Source organism: Rattus norvegicus, chromosome 2 (assembly GCF_036323735.1).
Source record: "Rattus norvegicus strain BN/NHsdMcwi chromosome 2, GRCr8, whole genome shotgun sequence".
Classification (NCBI taxonomy): domain Eukaryota; kingdom Metazoa; phylum Chordata; class Mammalia; order Rodentia; family Muridae; genus Rattus; species Rattus norvegicus.
In genome coordinates, this window is record NC_086020.1 from 43,310,075 (window position 1) to 43,327,124 (window position 17,050).

General features: G+C 44.9%; 1 long non-coding RNA gene across 1 annotated transcript; it reads left to right on the top strand.

Annotated features, from left to right (window-relative positions):
* The first annotated feature begins 9,774 nt into the window (after positions 1-9,774).
* On the top strand, positions 9,775-14,263 carry LOC108349943 (uncharacterized). The gene is made up of 3 exons (XR_001836579.3): positions 9,775-10,426; positions 11,864-11,934; positions 12,528-14,263. It is a non-coding gene; the product is annotated as an uncharacterized LOC108349943 (long non-coding RNA).
* The last annotated feature ends 2,787 nt before the right edge of the window (positions 14,264-17,050 follow it).

The following is a 17,050-nucleotide window of genomic DNA, read 5'->3' on the forward strand; positions in this document are numbered from 1 at the left end:
GCTCTCTTAGAGTAACCGAAGAGAAAATGGCAAAGGAATTTGGAAAGAATTTCTTTTCCTTGACCCTAATACAAAGGAAATTTATATTCTTTCTTAACAAAGTGTGTGTGTGTGTGTGTGTGTGTGTGTGTGTGTGTGTGTGTGTGTGTGTGTGTGTTTTGCAGTCAGATGACAACTAGCAGAAGCCCCTTTTCTCTACCACTTTGGTTCTGCAGATTGAAGTCAGGTTCTTCGGTTTGGTGGCAAGTGCCTTTATCTTCTTACTGGTCCATTTTAGAATAATTTAGAACTATCATCCACTTACCTTATATTTCTCTTCAATCATTGTTGATAATTTCTGGTGAAGGGATCTTAGATCCTGGGGTACCCTCTACCCGAAGCCATTGTTTTGCTTGGTAGACTTCGGCAGAAGATCTGCCTGGGAACAGTTGGCAAGCGAGACAGTTCTTCCAGGGCCAGGGCTGCATTTGTTTTTCGTTTTCTCATCTTTTAGCCTTTCCTTTCCTCTCACGATTTACTTAGCTAAACATTTGATCAATGTCAATAACGCAAAGTGGGAAATGGAGACTCAAGAAAATCCTCTAGGTAAATCTTAGAACATTTTATAATGGGTGTAACAAGTGGCTCTGTCAGGAGGGCAGGAACACAGGTAAAGCTAGACGTTCCACAGACGGGCACAGCACAAGGACTGGGAGTCTCCAAGCACCCAAACTCCACACAGTTAACCTCAGTGTCTAGCTCCTTTTCTCTCCCTGTGGTATCATCACTTGGAGATTCTTCTTGTCTGTTCTTTTGTTTATTTGTTTTGCTTTTATCCCACCTGTGAATCTGCTCTATGTTTGGATCGTCTGTGGTTGGTGTGAGTTCTAATGACATCATCTCTTTCCACCAATTTTTCCTGACTCCAGGGACTGATATTAAAGGAATTTCTACTAGAACTACTGGTGGGTGGCTCCTTCTTTAGTGGGGTAGTTGCTCTTAAATGGATTGCATTTTACACAATGTCTGCCATTAACACAGTTCTTAATAAAAGGCCCATGTCCCTCCAGAGTGTCTTGTTCCAATTGATCTAATCTGACATAAGAATGATTGCTTCTTCACATCACGATATTTTCTTTTCGATCAATTCCCTTAAAGGAAACATGTTGGTGGGAAAGATGAGGTTTTATTTCTTACTTACAATAGAACGTGGTGAGAAGAGAGGAAGAGAGGCCAATGTGGTTTTAGAAAGTGTAGGAGAAGCCTCTGTGACTTTGCTCTAGGTTCGTACTTCACTAATCCCTTCCTTGTTGTGTTAGTGGACACTGGACCAGTGACTGACCAGGATTTATGCACGGACACTGATACCTACTGTTCAGTCCATTGGATTAGCCGAACGATCTGGGTAACATGTTAAAAACCAGGACTGCAAACAGGATTGATCTGCTTCCCTGTGACTGGGTCCCTCTCCCACTATCACAGCACTTCACAGGTCCAGGATAGCATGACACAGGAGTGGGAGGAGACACCTCAAGGCCATGGATGCCCAAGCTTTTGTTCCTATACCTTTTCATGTGCACCTGCTTTCCTGCCCTTAAGGGTCCGGGAACACATCCTACTTATCCTTTCCTTTTCAAAATGATGAATTCCAAGGATGATGTTTAACAAGTGATTGACGTTTTCAAGAGTTTCCTCCTTGACCCAATTTGGAGTCCTCTGCCACATTTCCTGAATCAGCCTTTAAGATTTAGGTTGCTACTAAATTCTTTCAGCTTAATTTGCTATAGAGGCTAAAGCCTGAGCATCTGGTCCTGAGCAACTGACGGAAAGACCTAAATTGCTTATGTTGTCCTCTGTTGTATCCAGCATCCCACTTCCTCACCAAGGCAACCGACTGTGAGCCTTGCATTCTAAATGTGAGCTCATCCTTATACAGCGAGAGAATGCATTTCTGTGAACTTGTGTTCTACACCTCTATTTATACAGCCACATGTTTTCTGCTTCCCTTCTAGCTAGCGCGAGCCTGCGGCTAAAAGCACCAATTGCTTTAGTGACCTCATTTAATGTCAGCTCCTTCCTATACCTTAATGCTATCGTTAGAGAATTAAAACTGGGGGAAACACAGGCGGAAACTTCTTGTCATTGATAGAAATCTAAAAGAATGAAGTATGCGGGTGAAGAGCTGGCTTAGGAAGACAAAGGACAGGAGTGCTCAAGGATGCCTTACGCAACACATTGATTTCACAGGAAGGAATCATTAGAGCAAAATCAATTTCAAAGGGGCTTTGAAAAGCAGGCCATGCCACCATGCACACCTTTAATCCCAGCATAGGGTAGGTCTATGTGAGTTTGAGGCCAGCCTGGTCTACAGACTGACTTCCAGCATAGCTAGGGCTTCATAGAGAAACCATGTCATGAAAAACCAAAGAAGGGAAGAGGGGCTTTTGTAAACCTGGTATTGTAACCTTTTCCTGTCCTGGCTGTCTAAGTGCACACCGCTTGCTAGTTCCTCTGTGGTCTATGGACCAACAGCCTTAGCCTAGCATGGCAACTTACCCTGAAGGCCAGAGTCTGGAGTTAACAAGAGGTATAGGTGACTGTGGGACATTTTGCACAGCTTGCTTTACACAACTTACAAAGCGAGGTTGTCTTATAATCTGATTACTTCCTCTCCAAATGAACTGTTTTTCTGTCTGCCCCTGTCATTCCTTGCTCAGTGCTCTACCAGGTAAACGATGCTTACTTTTGGAAAAGCCACATAGCCTTGTCTCTCACATTTCCTTCATTCCTGAGTAGAGTTCCCTGAGTAGTTTGCTATCTTTGAATCAGATATTCAGTAAGATACGACTACAGTTTCCAGTAACCTTAAAGTGAATAAAATCTGCATGGAAGCAAATGAAGAAAGACGACTCATTGCCATCATCCCAAACACTACAAAATGGTGAGGGCAGGGGAGCGAGAGTCTGACGGGGATGTTGTTAGCATCACTGTTTTCTACTCTCAATGTTGTCATGGCGATGGACATCAGTTAACATAGCAACACCTTTTTCTTTTTTGCCTTGGATTTTTCTGTCATAACAGAGCAAGCCCTGTACTCTCTACCTCAGCAGTTTAATGCAGAGATCTTGATTGGGGTGGCGGATGTATGCTTCTTGGAATCACCCTTCATCAACAAGCTCTCATGTCTCTGATGTCTTCATTTTTGGAATGATTTTCCTCTTCTTTCCTCAGATCTTGCTCGTTTTCTTCAGCCTTAGGCATCTCTTCCCCCTTACTATTTTCTTATTAAATCTACAACTATTCAAATTCAAAAAACTACTCAACAGCTCCATGAAATCAGCGCTCCAACTTCCTTGCCGGCTCTTTTCAATGTCTTATGTTAAATTATATGCAAGTGAAAAGGGAACTCTCTCACCAAAAACGAGTCCCAAAACGTTCCTTTCATGGAGGAGGCCCATGAGTTCTTAAGAAAAATAAAGGGCAGTGGGCTTCATAGGCTTTGGCAAGGACTAGAATCCTTTAGAGTTTCTTGTAATCTATTCCTCACCTAGTATATAGTTCTGTTGGGAACATCTCTTTAATTTGGGGGTGCTTTCTGGGAAGATTTCCATTTTGAGACCCAATAACCAGTCGAGGCTCATTTTGCCCCTCCCATGGGGTTGACACTGAATCCAAACAGCCTGTTGGGGTCCTTGAATCCAGATCTTCAACTGGATCCCCTTAGGAGTGAATCAAGTAGATGAAAGCTGGGAGGCTCTCGTCTTCCCCTGCCGTCAGGGGAGAACTCTTTTCGTCCAGATGAGGTCACCAGGAAGATGCAAAGCTTCCATGGAGAGGATGATTGGAGCCGATGACCCTCTGGGCTCAACGCATGTTTTTAGTTGCACAGACTATTTCCGTCCCCGGCTTAAAGCACTTTGAGCTGTGTTTTGTCATTGTGAACTGAATTGCCCCAGTGTGATGCAGGGGACTTGGATTCATTCCAAGCTGTTTGTGGCATGAGTGTTAAAGAGGATATTGAGTGCCTTTGAATTCACCTCGTGGATACCATTTTGTAGGACTCTAGGGATGCCTAGCTCTGCCCTGTGTGTATAGACTTGTGGATGATTCAGTGCAGAGCATAAGAACGGCTTTGGAACAAAGCAACAATGGTCTTCCTGTTTCCAAATTCTGCTTCTAGGCTCCTGCTGCTGCTGAGTTGAGTATAGAACTGGATATCACTGGTCTTCCCTTTCTGGCCTCTTTCTGAGTAAATGTAGCTGTAAGGCCTAAGTGGGATATTATGGTAACCTGGAGTGCGAACACACGTGGGTTGAGAGTGGACGATTGATTGGAACTACCGACAGAGAACTCATGAAGGCCATGGTGGGACACACCTTTAGTCCCAGCATTCAGAAAACAGAGCAGGCAGGACTATCTTTCTCTGCGAATTACAGGCCTTACAGGAGGACATAGTGGGTCAATGACTCAGAGAGGTTTTGTGTGTGTGTGTGTGTGTGTGTGTGTGTGTGTGTGTGTGTGTGTGTGTAGTGGGGGTGGGGAGAGACAGAGACAGAGAGAGACAAAGACAGGCAGATAGGCCCGTACTGCAAACACACACACACACACACACACACACACACACACACACACACAGAGTGACTCAGTGTCCCAATTAACCTGAAGCCACATAGGTTAGGGAGAACCACTATGCCAGCCTCAGCCTATATCCTTCTAACAACCCCCACTCCATGCCCAACCCCCGTGCTCTTGGGGAACAGAATCTGTAGACCCAAATGGATTTCATAGCCAGAGTTATCCCTCAGTCATCTAATTCTGGCCATGCCAATCCTTTTATAAAATCTTTCAGCATCTCCACATCTCCGTGTTGCAATATGTAAATTACAAGGAAATGCCTTCCAGATCTGACCAGGGCCACCACCAACCCACACACATCTTTGTGCAAGGACAGTTCCTTCCTTGGTAGATGCCTCAGCTTCAGGCAGGGCAAACACATCACAGCCTTGCACATGTGCCCCTGACTCAGCATTCTTGTCAGGCGATCTGCCTTCCCAGCCTTAATCCATAGTGAACGGTGAACGTCTTCCACTTCCCAGACGTTCTCCTTCCCATGGTTCTGCTACAGCAATCCATCTCCATCTAGAAGCATTCTTCTATCTTTGCTGAGGTGTTGAGAAACTCCCCCAAAGAAACTTCTGCGACCAATTCCAAGGTAAAATGCCCCCTTCATACCTTCATTCCCTGCTTCTGTGATAACTTACTCAAAAGTTATTCCACTGTAATCTTTTACAGAATTATCAGAAATCACCTGAAGGGAATTGCATCTCAGCCTGTGGAAAAATCTGACTCACTTAGGATCCAGGATAAGATGTAAAGACTTGGGGCTGCAGTCCTAGAATGTCCCGAAGAGGCTTTCTACCTGTGGGCCAAATGGGGGTGAAGAGAAGAAGGAGACCAAGCAAAAGTTCTGTTGTCAAGGTCTCGTTTATTGGGATGAACATTACAGCTTTTAAGGCTTTCAGGTAGGGGGAGTGTCCTTTGTGAAACACAGAGGAGGGGGAGATGAGGGTATAGGCAGTGATAGCTGGAGGCAAAGAGGTCAGGCGGTAGACACCGGGTGTTGACTCAGGAGATAACTGGTATCTGCTTGAGCTGAGGCATCCCTTGAATGTTATCTTCCTGTGCCATAAATTCATGGGAGAGGCCTCTGTTCAACAATCTTAAGACTTATGGCAGTCATCTTGGGGGTGAATATCTGTGGTCAAACAGCCCAGAGTCACCTAGCCACTTTGAGCCATGCAGTCAAAAAGCGGCTAGGCCCAAATCCAATGTGGCTCCCTATACTAGAACTTGTCCTTCAGTTACTTTAGACCCTAAGAATGAGTTTTCTTCTGTTAGTTTGCTTGTTTTAATAGAAAGGACATGGACACTCAAGTCAGACCTTCAGGTTTGACACGGCTCTGCCATTTTCTCATGGGACAAGCTAAAGCGAGACAATTAGTCTCGTTTGCCTCCACTTTTCCCAGCTGTAAAATGATAATAGATAAAACACAGGTTGGTCTGATGATGATATTACAGTCCACCTAAAGTACTCATCTCACTGGCTCCAACATAGTGGATGGAGAGAGAGGCCCAGTGAGTAATTACATCTATTTTGCTTGTTTCAGTCCTCAGCACCCAGAACCATGCCTCTTTCATAATAGTCACCCACTGTGTTGTTCTCCTATTCTTGGGCAATTATTTTATTTTCTGTACAAGTCGTTTATGCTTCTTTATTTATTGCTGAGTAGAGTTTAACAATCGGTTTTGTAATCATGCCTTGTCGACTGCCTAAATCAGAAGTATCATAGAGACAGGAACTGTGTCCGATGAGCCTGCTGTCCCCACTCAACAGGGCTTCTCCCCGTGCCCCTTCAAACAAACAGATGTCCCCCTACACTTTGTAAAACAGCAGGTTTGGCCATCCTGGAAACCACATGCCTTGCAGCACCCACATGCCTTGCCCCACCTGCTGTACAATGTTGCATTCTGGACCCTGTTCTAAGCCACTGTACCAGAAAGCAGATCCAAAACTGTGTGTGATTCTTGGTCATAGAATGCTTCCTTCGGTAAGTCTGCCTTGATGTGACAGTGGTCTGCAGTTAAATGTTTGAGGAGCATCTCTTTTAAGAGGGTGTAAGGGATTTCTGCTTTAGAAGGAATGCAGACTTCAATGATGTGGCTGTTCCCACCATATCTGATTCCAAGCTACCAATGGGATGTCACTGAGCGTAAAATCAGCAAGAGGTATATGCACTCTGCTCTAGTGAACTGGTAAGAACTGGTTCAGCAATGTCATTAGTTAAGTACCTGGGATTTCAATCTCTCAGACAGTGTATGTGTACATTTGGGAAGCTTCTCAGACCTTCAGGAACTTCCTTTGAGTGGACTTCTAACCATCTCTCCTATCACAGAAACCACCTTCGTCAATGATAGCAGTTACGACAAACTATTGGGATTTGTGGTGGCAGCTTGGGGGCACCTAAAGCTTTTACCCAAGTGCTATAGGTCAGAAGATGAGTGTGATGAGTGGTGTGGGTGTCAGAGCGTAAGTTTAATCATGTTCTGGATGACGATAGCCATATCTTTTATAGCAAATATTTCTACTGCTTTGGTGCAACTGAAAATTTCTCACCAGAGTTATAAACAATTCCATTATCATGTGGTTTTGTATTAGATCAGTATTTGCAGATGAAACATGAATTGAACAACCTAAAGTTATTATTTTTACTATTTTCCTGCAAACATATGCATTTGCTCATTTAATCCTTAGAGCTGTCTTATGAGGCAGATTCTATAATTATGTTTTATTTTATGAGGAAATGGAGTTATAGGGAGAGAAGGAAGATGGATCACAGAGATCATACAGATGCTTGAGGGAAGCCTAGGACTTCAGCCAGCTTGATGTGACAAGATGTAGGGGACTAAAGAGTGTCACTAGAGTCCCATTGCCGGCTGTGACTTGAGAAAAGGTGTAGTAAGTGGTGGTACAAGTTCATTCCTCTGCTTTTATTTAATTCTCCATGAAGGGGGATATGTGCATCATGAACTCTGAGATTTTTCTAACAAAGCGTTAGTCTTCAGTTGCCTCAAAATCCCAAAGAGACCGTCCCGCCTTCTCAATAGCTCCCTAAGACCTGTTCTTGCAACCTGATTATACCACAGCACATGTGGCACAAGACATTGGCTATCTACCAACGCCTTTCTTTCCCTTCCCATAATAACAGTTCTGAAGACATGGTTAGCAAGAACAGTATTTCATAGCTTCTCTCTTAGCTTGATGTGACCAAGGATCTACTTTCCAAATGAGTATGAGAAGTGTGGTGTGCAATTTTGGGGGATTATGCTTCAAAAAGATTAAAGAGATGGCTCAATGGTTAAGAGCTGGATGCTCTACCAGAGGACCTGGATTCTGTTTCCAGTACCCACATGGTAGCTTGCAACCATCTGTAACTAGTTCTGGGAGGTCTGATGCCCTCCCTCTTCTGGCCTCCGAGGACTCCAAGCATGCAAGTGGTTCAGAGATGTGTAAGCAAAACTAATCTCTCTCTCTCTCTCTCTCTCTCTCTCTCTCTCTCTCTCTCTCTCTCTCACACACACACACACACAAACATACTATATATATATGTATATATATATATATGTATATATATATATATATATATATATAAGCATATCCTACTTGGCATTTTCTTGGAACAGCTGGTATAGTTGTAAGTTGTTTGGAGGCATGCATTGAAACTCCTGACAACTGTGAAGAACACAGCAAGAGTATCATCTTGAATTTTGCAGAAAAGAAACATTTAGTGTGTTTCAGTTGCTTTTACTTTGGTGTTCTGGGGCCCGACACACACGTATAACCAATAACCAAGGGACCCTCGGCTTTGGGTAGAAAAAGGCTCTAACCTCATCTTCCCTGTCCATGTGGGTTTTCTCTGCTGATGTTGACTCCAATGATTTTGTTTCTAGATGTAGCTGCTGTCCTTTGTTTCTCGACCAGCCACTAAACATCTGTCTGGAGGTACCAGGCTGGAGAGATAGCTCAGTGGTTAAGAGAAGAATGCTCTACTAATATGCCCCCCGCCCCCGTGCCAAATTAGGGACATTTTCCCCCATTAGTTATAAAACCACCCATGCACCCATGCCCTGGCTTCTGTGTTCTCAACAGTGAATGCATGTGCCGCCATGGTGATTTCCTTGGCAACATGGCACTGTGCCCTCATACAGTTTGTTATTTCACCCTTCCTTCTCCCAGTTCGTCAGAAAACTAGAATTGTCCAAGTGAAGCTCACAGCATCTGCCCATCAAACTTTCTCCTCAAACAGACACCTTTTAGTGTTGCAGATCCTGTACACTGGCTTCTACAGTGTTCCCTCCACCAGCTGTTTCTTTCCCCAGTGCAGAGGCAGGGGATTCAGAAAGGTACCTTGGAACCTGGTTCAGGATGCAGGCACACTCTGCTGTGGAGGAAGTGACCTGTATGAATCAGAGGCTGCTTCCAGAGAGCTGGGCTTTCTTGGCTATCTGGGTGGCTGTAGCCTGTTAACCCTTTGTATTGAAGACAGGCTACACCTGGTCCCCAGGGTTACTGATATAAAACAACATGCAATTGAACCAATAATTTATACAGGTATAAATTGGCACGTAGGTTTTCTTGGCTTCTACATCTAACCTTGTCTTGGCTGATATGCTCTTCTAGAAGACACTTCAAACATTCCTTTATTGCTTAAAGCAGTAATGCATTGGTTATTTTGCTTACAACTAAGTATTCGACCCGATACGTGCATGGCATGTGGGTTTGTGTCTCAAAAAACAAAACAAAAAATACAAACAATCCCGATAAATTAAAAATCTTGTAATTAAAAATCTTGATACTCTTTGTGGTAAAAGAAAATCTGATATCATCTAAATCAATGATTTCTCTGGAATATTTATAATACTCATTCTAGTGAGGGAGAAAATATTAGGAAATTTGCGTTAAGAAATTTACCTAGATGTCTATGTGTATTAACATTTAAGAGAATTATGTATGCTTTATGTTACCAAGTGTTCTATTGCTGTGTATAAGAAATAAATATACTATTGGAGATCTTTGGTTTGAGTGAACCCTTGTTGCTTTTCAGTGACTTTTTTTTTTTTTTTTTTTTTAACTATTCCTTTCTGCCAAGTTCGGAACATTCCGTAGAGTGCCATCTGCTGGCGACCCTGTTCACCTTCAGTGTTAATAGCTCTGTTCTCTCACAGCCCTGTGCAGAGCGCCTGGGGAGAGAAAAAGTAGGAGTGGATGCAGGAGGGAACAAAACTCCACTCGTCCAGAGAAAGCAAAAGGATGGGAAAGAACCAGGGGAAAACGTGAACCACGTAGGCACAGAGGAAGAGTGAAATAAGAAACCTTACTAAGGACGGTGTCTTGTTGCAAAAGAAATCGCCCGGGCTCTGGATAGCTAAGTGCTCATTCACCTCTGCAAACAGAAAAGTCAGGGCGCGTGTAGCTGGAGGGGCGGCTCCTTTCGCTCATCTGCATTCCTTTTGTCTGGAGCTAGGGTGTGGTCGTAACCGGGAATAATGGTTCCTTATGACTAACTTTCATCTCCCCGTAAAGGAATCATCTTTAAAAAGCAACAACCAAAACTTGCTTCCTAATCACATAAAACAGCCCGAGACTCTCCCTCTCCGCAGTGAAGTGATTTCTCCTGTCTTGATCTTGTTCCTCCTTGAAACAACAGCTCCCCGGGGGGAGTTCTGGCCGCCAAGAATGTTAGAGAGCAGCGTTAGAGGAGAGCAGCATTTCTCTTGGTCAGCTCAAGGTCACTCACTGTAACCTCAGAGATGGCAGCTCTCTGGGATCTGAGACCTGAACAATGACAATTATGCGTCCCAGTAGCTGTCGGTGTCCTTAATCTGCCTGGTGAGTGAAACTATTAGGTGGGCATTTTTCCTCGTGGGTTGAGGTGTCTGAACTTTGATTGGGGTGCACCGGGGCACCGGGAGTTGAAGACGTCACCAGAGTCTACCCCCTTGCAGAGAAGCACAGTGGGAACAAGATTAATCTTGAAGAGCTGGGGAGAGGAAACAAAAAAGTGACGCTGAGAAAGAGGAGGGAGGTTAGAGGAGAGCGTCATTCCTACCCCTCAAGGCCAAGCAGCTGGAGGCCTCCTAGAGACAGGCGCCTCATCAGAATAACAAGTAGGAGTGGGCAGAGGAGAGGGCTGGAAGGAGGGCCCCGCGGAGTCACCTTCAGAGCAAAGGAGTCAAGATGCTAATATCTTTGGCTGTCGGTGACGGCACTGTGGGAGTGTGCGGGAGAGCGAGCCTGCTGTGCTGGCCGCGGAGCCTGAAAGCGGGAGGCGATGGTCACGAGCAGATGTCAGGTGCCTGCCCACATTTCAAAGAACAGAAACAATGAAAGGCTCGTGGAGATGTGGGGGAGATGGGGCGGAGCCCTGAGGATTTGTAGATATCCTCTAGGTTTGCGACCAGAAGACTGGTCAAGTGACCTTTTACCGGCCAAGGGTGGGTCGCAAACTGGACTAAGCTGGGGAGAACCTATTGTCTCCATTGTTTCACCTCAGCATTGCTCCCTGTCTGTGGGAGCCACTGCTGTGGAGGAGAGAGCTGGATTTACCTTCAAGGTTCCTTGTGGTCCCTCGTGGGATTGTAGTCTTTGGTGAGGCTTGTAACTTCTCTGGCCTCATTTCTGTCTGGGCATGGTAGTACTCAATTCTCACACTGCCTTTACTGAGTGACAGCCACATGGCTCCCTGCTGCGAGCACTGTAAGTGTGCCCCACCATTTCACACACAGAAAGGATAAGCATGGTAGTGTCAATGCCCAAGGACACACAGAAGGTAGGAACTGGAGGAGCTGGTCAGGAGCCATGGTAGTCCCCTGCCAGAGCCCAAGCTCCCACCCTCTGTCCTGCCCTAGGGTGTGCACAGATCTCTCTTTTGATGGAAAATGAAAGTCTTAGACTCCATGTTCTCTAAGGTTGCTTCCATTCCAAGGATTTGAAGAGCCCACCGTACAGCCTCTTGGGACAATGATGTCAACCAGGGCTAACCTCACTTGCAAATGTCCAGGTTGTGTGCTCTTGCATACAGTAGAGGAATCAGAAATTTCCTATAATTATCCCCAGTCATCCAACCATGGGGAGAATTGTGTACCTGCCAACCCCCAGAAGCAGTTGAAGCAATGGCAGGTATCTGAATATGGGGGTCAGTGTTTGTAGTGATAAGAAACAATATAGGAAACTAGATTGATTGGGGAGGGGGGTATGCTGAGTGGGCAAAAACTATTGCCTTAGTAAAATTAATTCTCAAATTTATTCAATTCTATAAAACTGCAGTTAAAGAACTGATGAAGCCACACTCCAGGTTTCCTGGGACGAATGGCATTAGTCTGACATGGAGGCAAGTGGTAAGGACACTTCTTTTTGGTTCAGTTTGGCAAACATCCTTTAGAAAGAAATTGTATTCCTTGTAGCCCAGCCTCTGGTAATCTCAGGGTAGATATCAGGAGGACAGAGAAATGAAGGAAGGAAGGGAGTTTAGGGAAGGATTGCAGGCACGTTGGTACCTATATGGTACCACGTCCTTCCTTCCTTCCTTCCTTCCTTCCTTCCTTCCTTCCTTCCTTCCTTCCTTCCTCTCTTTCATTTATTCTTCCTTCCTTTTTATTGTATAATTTAAAAAGAGGCTAAAGAGACATATGGTTAAAAAAAAATAGCCACGGGACCCTCAAATCAAGAAGCAATTGTAGGTTCCAATATACTTAAACATTTAGGCGGGACTATCTGGACTTACTTCCCAGGGAGAGGTGATGTCATCTATATAGATTATCAAAGGGAAAGGTGATGTCATCCACATAGATTCTCAAAGATTTAGAACGCAGACAAAAGGATGTGGGGAGGAGGGGCTTTACATCTGTGAGAAGGCATCCTAGTCAGGAACGCTAGTGACTTGGGAAGGATTTCTGTTAAGGTATTAATGAGTTTTTTTTTCTCCCATGAGGTAAAGAGTGATCAGAGCGAGGAGCCCAGGAGAGCCAGGGAGAGGAGCTGGAAGCCACTCGAAGGGCACACTGAGAGAAGCAAGGCAGACTCTGCTATGAAAAATCCACATCTGAGCTGCAAGGAGCCGAGGTCTGGCTTATGGTACCTGATAGAAAAACATGATTTGGCCTGTGGAGTGAGGTATCTTTCCACAGCAAGATGCACACAAAAACAAGCACAGATGCATACAAAGACATACACACACACACACACACACACACACACACACACACACACACACACACATAGAGTCAAGTTGAAGAGAGCCCAGAACCCAAAATTTTAGCTAAGTTTTAAAACATAAAAATACTTCTGGAGAAGCCAGTGGTCTCCTGGCAGCCCTGTTGCCTGAAAGCAGCATCTGCCTCTTTTTGAACACTTCGGGTGTGGTAAGGGGTGAAGAGAAATCATAAAGCCAGAGGCTGGGGCTTGAGGGGGTTAGGAGCATGGTGCCCAGTGCAATGACAGAGAACGTTACAGGCTGGGACTGGGCTAGTCCAGGACACAGCTCTAGACTTGTCCTGGAGAAGCTACACACATTTGTAGGAAATGAACCTGAGCTGGCCACAGACTTGTGTGCTGTGTGGTCAAACACTGCTTCCCTTGCCCAGGTCTACAGTTCCAGATCATCTTCCAAAGCACACCTGAACCTCTCTGTCTCTCTGTCTCTTTCTCTCTGTTATTCTCTCTGTTATTCTCTCTTTGGTTCTTTCTCTCTCTCTCTCTCTCTCTCTCTCTCTCTCTCTCTCTCTCTCTCTCTTTCCATTTTTGTTGTTTGAGACAGGGTTTCTCTACATAGCCTTGACTGTCCTGGAATTTACCCTGTAGACCAGGCCTACAGGCTGGCCCTGAGCTTACAGAGATTTGCCTGTCTCCGATTCCTGAGTGCTGACATGAAAGGCGTGCAGCACCACTGCCTGGGGCAGCTGTGACTATATGTATAATTTATTAACTATAATCTTCCTATCTGTCCACTCATCTATTCACTGTCTGACTGTCCATTCATCCATTCGTCCTATCTATCTATCTATCTATCTATCTATCTATCTATCTATCTATCTATCTATCTATCTATCTATTTATCATCTATCTATCATCTATCTATCTATCATCTATCTATCTATCATCTATCTATCTATCTATCTATCTATCTATCTATCTATCTATCTATCTATCTATCTATCTATCATCTATCTATCCGTCTGACATCTATCTGTCCATCATCCACTAGAATATACACACTTGCAGTGCCCTTTCTGTGAAAGCATCTCAGTAACATCATATTCAGGAGCATCTTCCGGCCACGCTCACTATGGAGAACTGCAGCTTTTGGAATCACTCGAATTCAAGAGAAGACATTCAGAGACCGACTCACACAGCAGCCTCAACTCAAAGAGGAGCACAGGTGGAAGGCTCACTAAGAATATGCCCCTGAGCCGGGTCACCACGACACTCCGGCCTGACCAGAGAGCTCCCTCTGGTGGCTCTTTGGTGCACGCTCCCCCCCCCCCCCCCGCCCCGACTTAGAAAATTTGAAATGAAGTAATGCCAAGACAAGCAGACTGTTAAATCTCAGATTCGATTCTATAATCTGTCTGACTGTCTGACTGTCTGTCTGTCTGTCTGTCTGTCTGTCTGTCTGTCTGTCTGTCTGTCTATCATCTGTCTCTTAATAAAAGTGCTGGTTATTCTGAACCTATACTGCTCTCAAAATCCTAAGCATACTGATTGTTCCAGAAACTACGCAAGGCAACGAAGTTCCCCAGTGGACCAAGATCAACTAGACAGTGTAGTGGAGCAGATTGGACAGTGACAGCCAAGCTGTACTCTAGCTCAGTCATGCCCCTGGGCTGTGAACAGAGCCCTTACCTGCCAGTCTTTGTATCAGCCAGTCAGCGTGAGACACAGGGCACTCCGTGGATCACCAAGGAACACTTAGATGTCTTCCCAAATCACCATTTTAGATTAGCCACACTTGTTGTTAAGGGCTGCTCTGATTTACAAGGCATCCCCCTTAGAAAGGTTTTCAGCTGCAATTTTCTGCCATTGTCCAAAATCTTAGCCTATTTCCTATTTCCATATGTGTTTACAGAAGTTCCCGTATATTAAAGTGTAAGGATTGCATTCATGTTTCTTCTGTCCCCTCTGGTCAAGGTTTTTAGACAAACTCAATGGGTTCTGGGGCTTTTAAAAGTTTTCTTAGAGGCTTGACATGTTTATAATCTGGAACACTAGATTCCTGGGGTTTGAAAGTATATGGCTCCGGGAGCCAAAAGCTAATCGTGTGCATCTGGCTCTGCTTCCGGCTGTCTGACCCAGTCAGGCAGTTGATGCTTCTGGATTCCAGTTTCCTTATCTGTGAAAGAGAAGCGTTTAACCAGATGGATTTTATGCCTCCTACTAGCTGGAATATTAAATTCTGCGGTTGGGAGAGAGAATATGAACAATGTCACAATGATTAGCAGGTGTTAAAACTTCCCTCAGGCAGTTGAACAACAGACACTCTGCTTTCTGGATGTGGGCTCACAGGTCTCACCATTCCTCAGATCCTGTGTGCAATGGGCTGCCGTGCTTGGGGTCGAAACAAGGAACCCAGCCATGAAAATGAAATCTCTCTAATGTCTCTGTCCAGTCTCTACGCACTTCTATGAAAAAGAGTTGAGATGTGCCTTCCTGTCCCGTGGGCTGCCATGTACACAGGGGACATGTGTTCTGTGACTGACTGTGTACCATGGAGGCTCTTCAGCATCTTAGTGATGCTGTAGCTGGGACCTGCTGTTTTAGAATGAGCTTCCTTCTTTTCTTTCAATGTGAGTACTCAGCCTGCTTGGAAAAGGAGCAAGCCCCTAACTTATAACACGTTCTGTCTGTACAACTCTTCATAGTTAACCTTCATAGATGGTAAGGACAAGAAGCCAGCTCAAGCATTTTTCCTGAGATCACTAATGAGCAGGGTCAGGGCAGGGTCAGTGGAAGGGAAAGAGGGCTTGAGGACCCCTGGCTTCCTGAACACCACATACTGAGCCATGAATTCTCCTAATATGCAAAGGTTCTGCATTATCATTACTAATTTAAATTTTAAATCGACAGAAAAATAACCTTATGGTTGAAGCAAAGAAAACAATGTCCTAGTGAAGTCGGTTGTCCCTTAGATCCTGAGACTGATGGACTTAGAATCCATGATAAAGAGTCACGCAGGGACAAATAGAATCTCCAGTGTGTTTTCATCCAGTTTCTGAGCAAACGGAATAAAGGTACGGCTAAAACAGGGAAGCCAGGAAGGAGGGGGGAAACTCCCCAAATATCACATCCATGTGGAATGATTCCTGGATCTGAAAGGAAAAGAAATCCCCGGTGAGATGTGTGAGCTGTGAGTCACACCCTTAATTGGAGGAGGTGGCCATTTTGAACTTGGGCCTGGTAGCAAAGGAACATGTGGATATATATTCTGTTCCTTCCCTCCCTCCACACGGCAGTTCTCAGAGGTCAGCTTTTCTTTTTCTATCTAAAAACACATTTATCTGTATTTATCTGTATGTGCAGCAGCAGGCATGCTGTGGCACCCGTGTGTAAGTTAGAGCCCTCCTTTCATGGCGTAGGGCCCAGGGATAGAATTCAGGTTGTAAGACTGGGTAGTGGACACTCTTGCCCCACCGAGCCATCCCAAAGGCTTTCAAGTACGGAACAGGGTGGAGAAAGGCAGAGTAGCTGAAAGGTAGGCAGGGATCATCCATCACTAAGGTAGAGAGATCCGGACAAGGATGAGGCTGCTGTGTGGAGGAACACTTCCCCAGTTGCAGAGAGCTTGAAGAAGTGGGGGAGAAATGGAACCCATCTCTCTGGAAGTATGGTCAAAGGTGACGGGTGCCACATCTCTTTCAGTAAGAGACATGTGCACTACACAGCTACGGGAAACAGTGGATAGAAGGAGTGCTTTCTGGATGCTTCCTCTTGGAGGTTTCCAGGCGGCTCTCTCTTCAATTGACATGTCTTTGGTCTGCTTTTTCTTCTTAAATGTCATTCATAAAAGATAGGGTTTTCCCCCTCCTTTTCTCCATTGTTGTTGTAAAAATATAAAAATAATAAAAGGTAACGGTGTCTTTTACCCCGCTAGCTCTGTACCGCGGTGTCCAGATATCTGCTAGATATCTTGGCGGAAACACAGCCCCGCCGCACACTTTCCTACAGTCAAACCCTCACATAAAAGAACACACAACACAATAATCTTAGATCCAATTGGTAAGATATAATTGCCCACTTAAACATACAAAGCCCGGTACCATCATCCATCCCTTGAGAACATTAATAACAACCTGTAAATACACAGAGCAGAATCTTAACATCACCTGCCATGGCTTCTCCCCTCTCTGTCTCCTGTCTCTCTTCTAGTCTCCTCCTCTTCCTTCAAACTTCTCTCTAGCCCATCCTTCCTTCTCCTCCAATGACAGGCCTCCTTCTATTCTGTACCTGCCCCTCACCTGT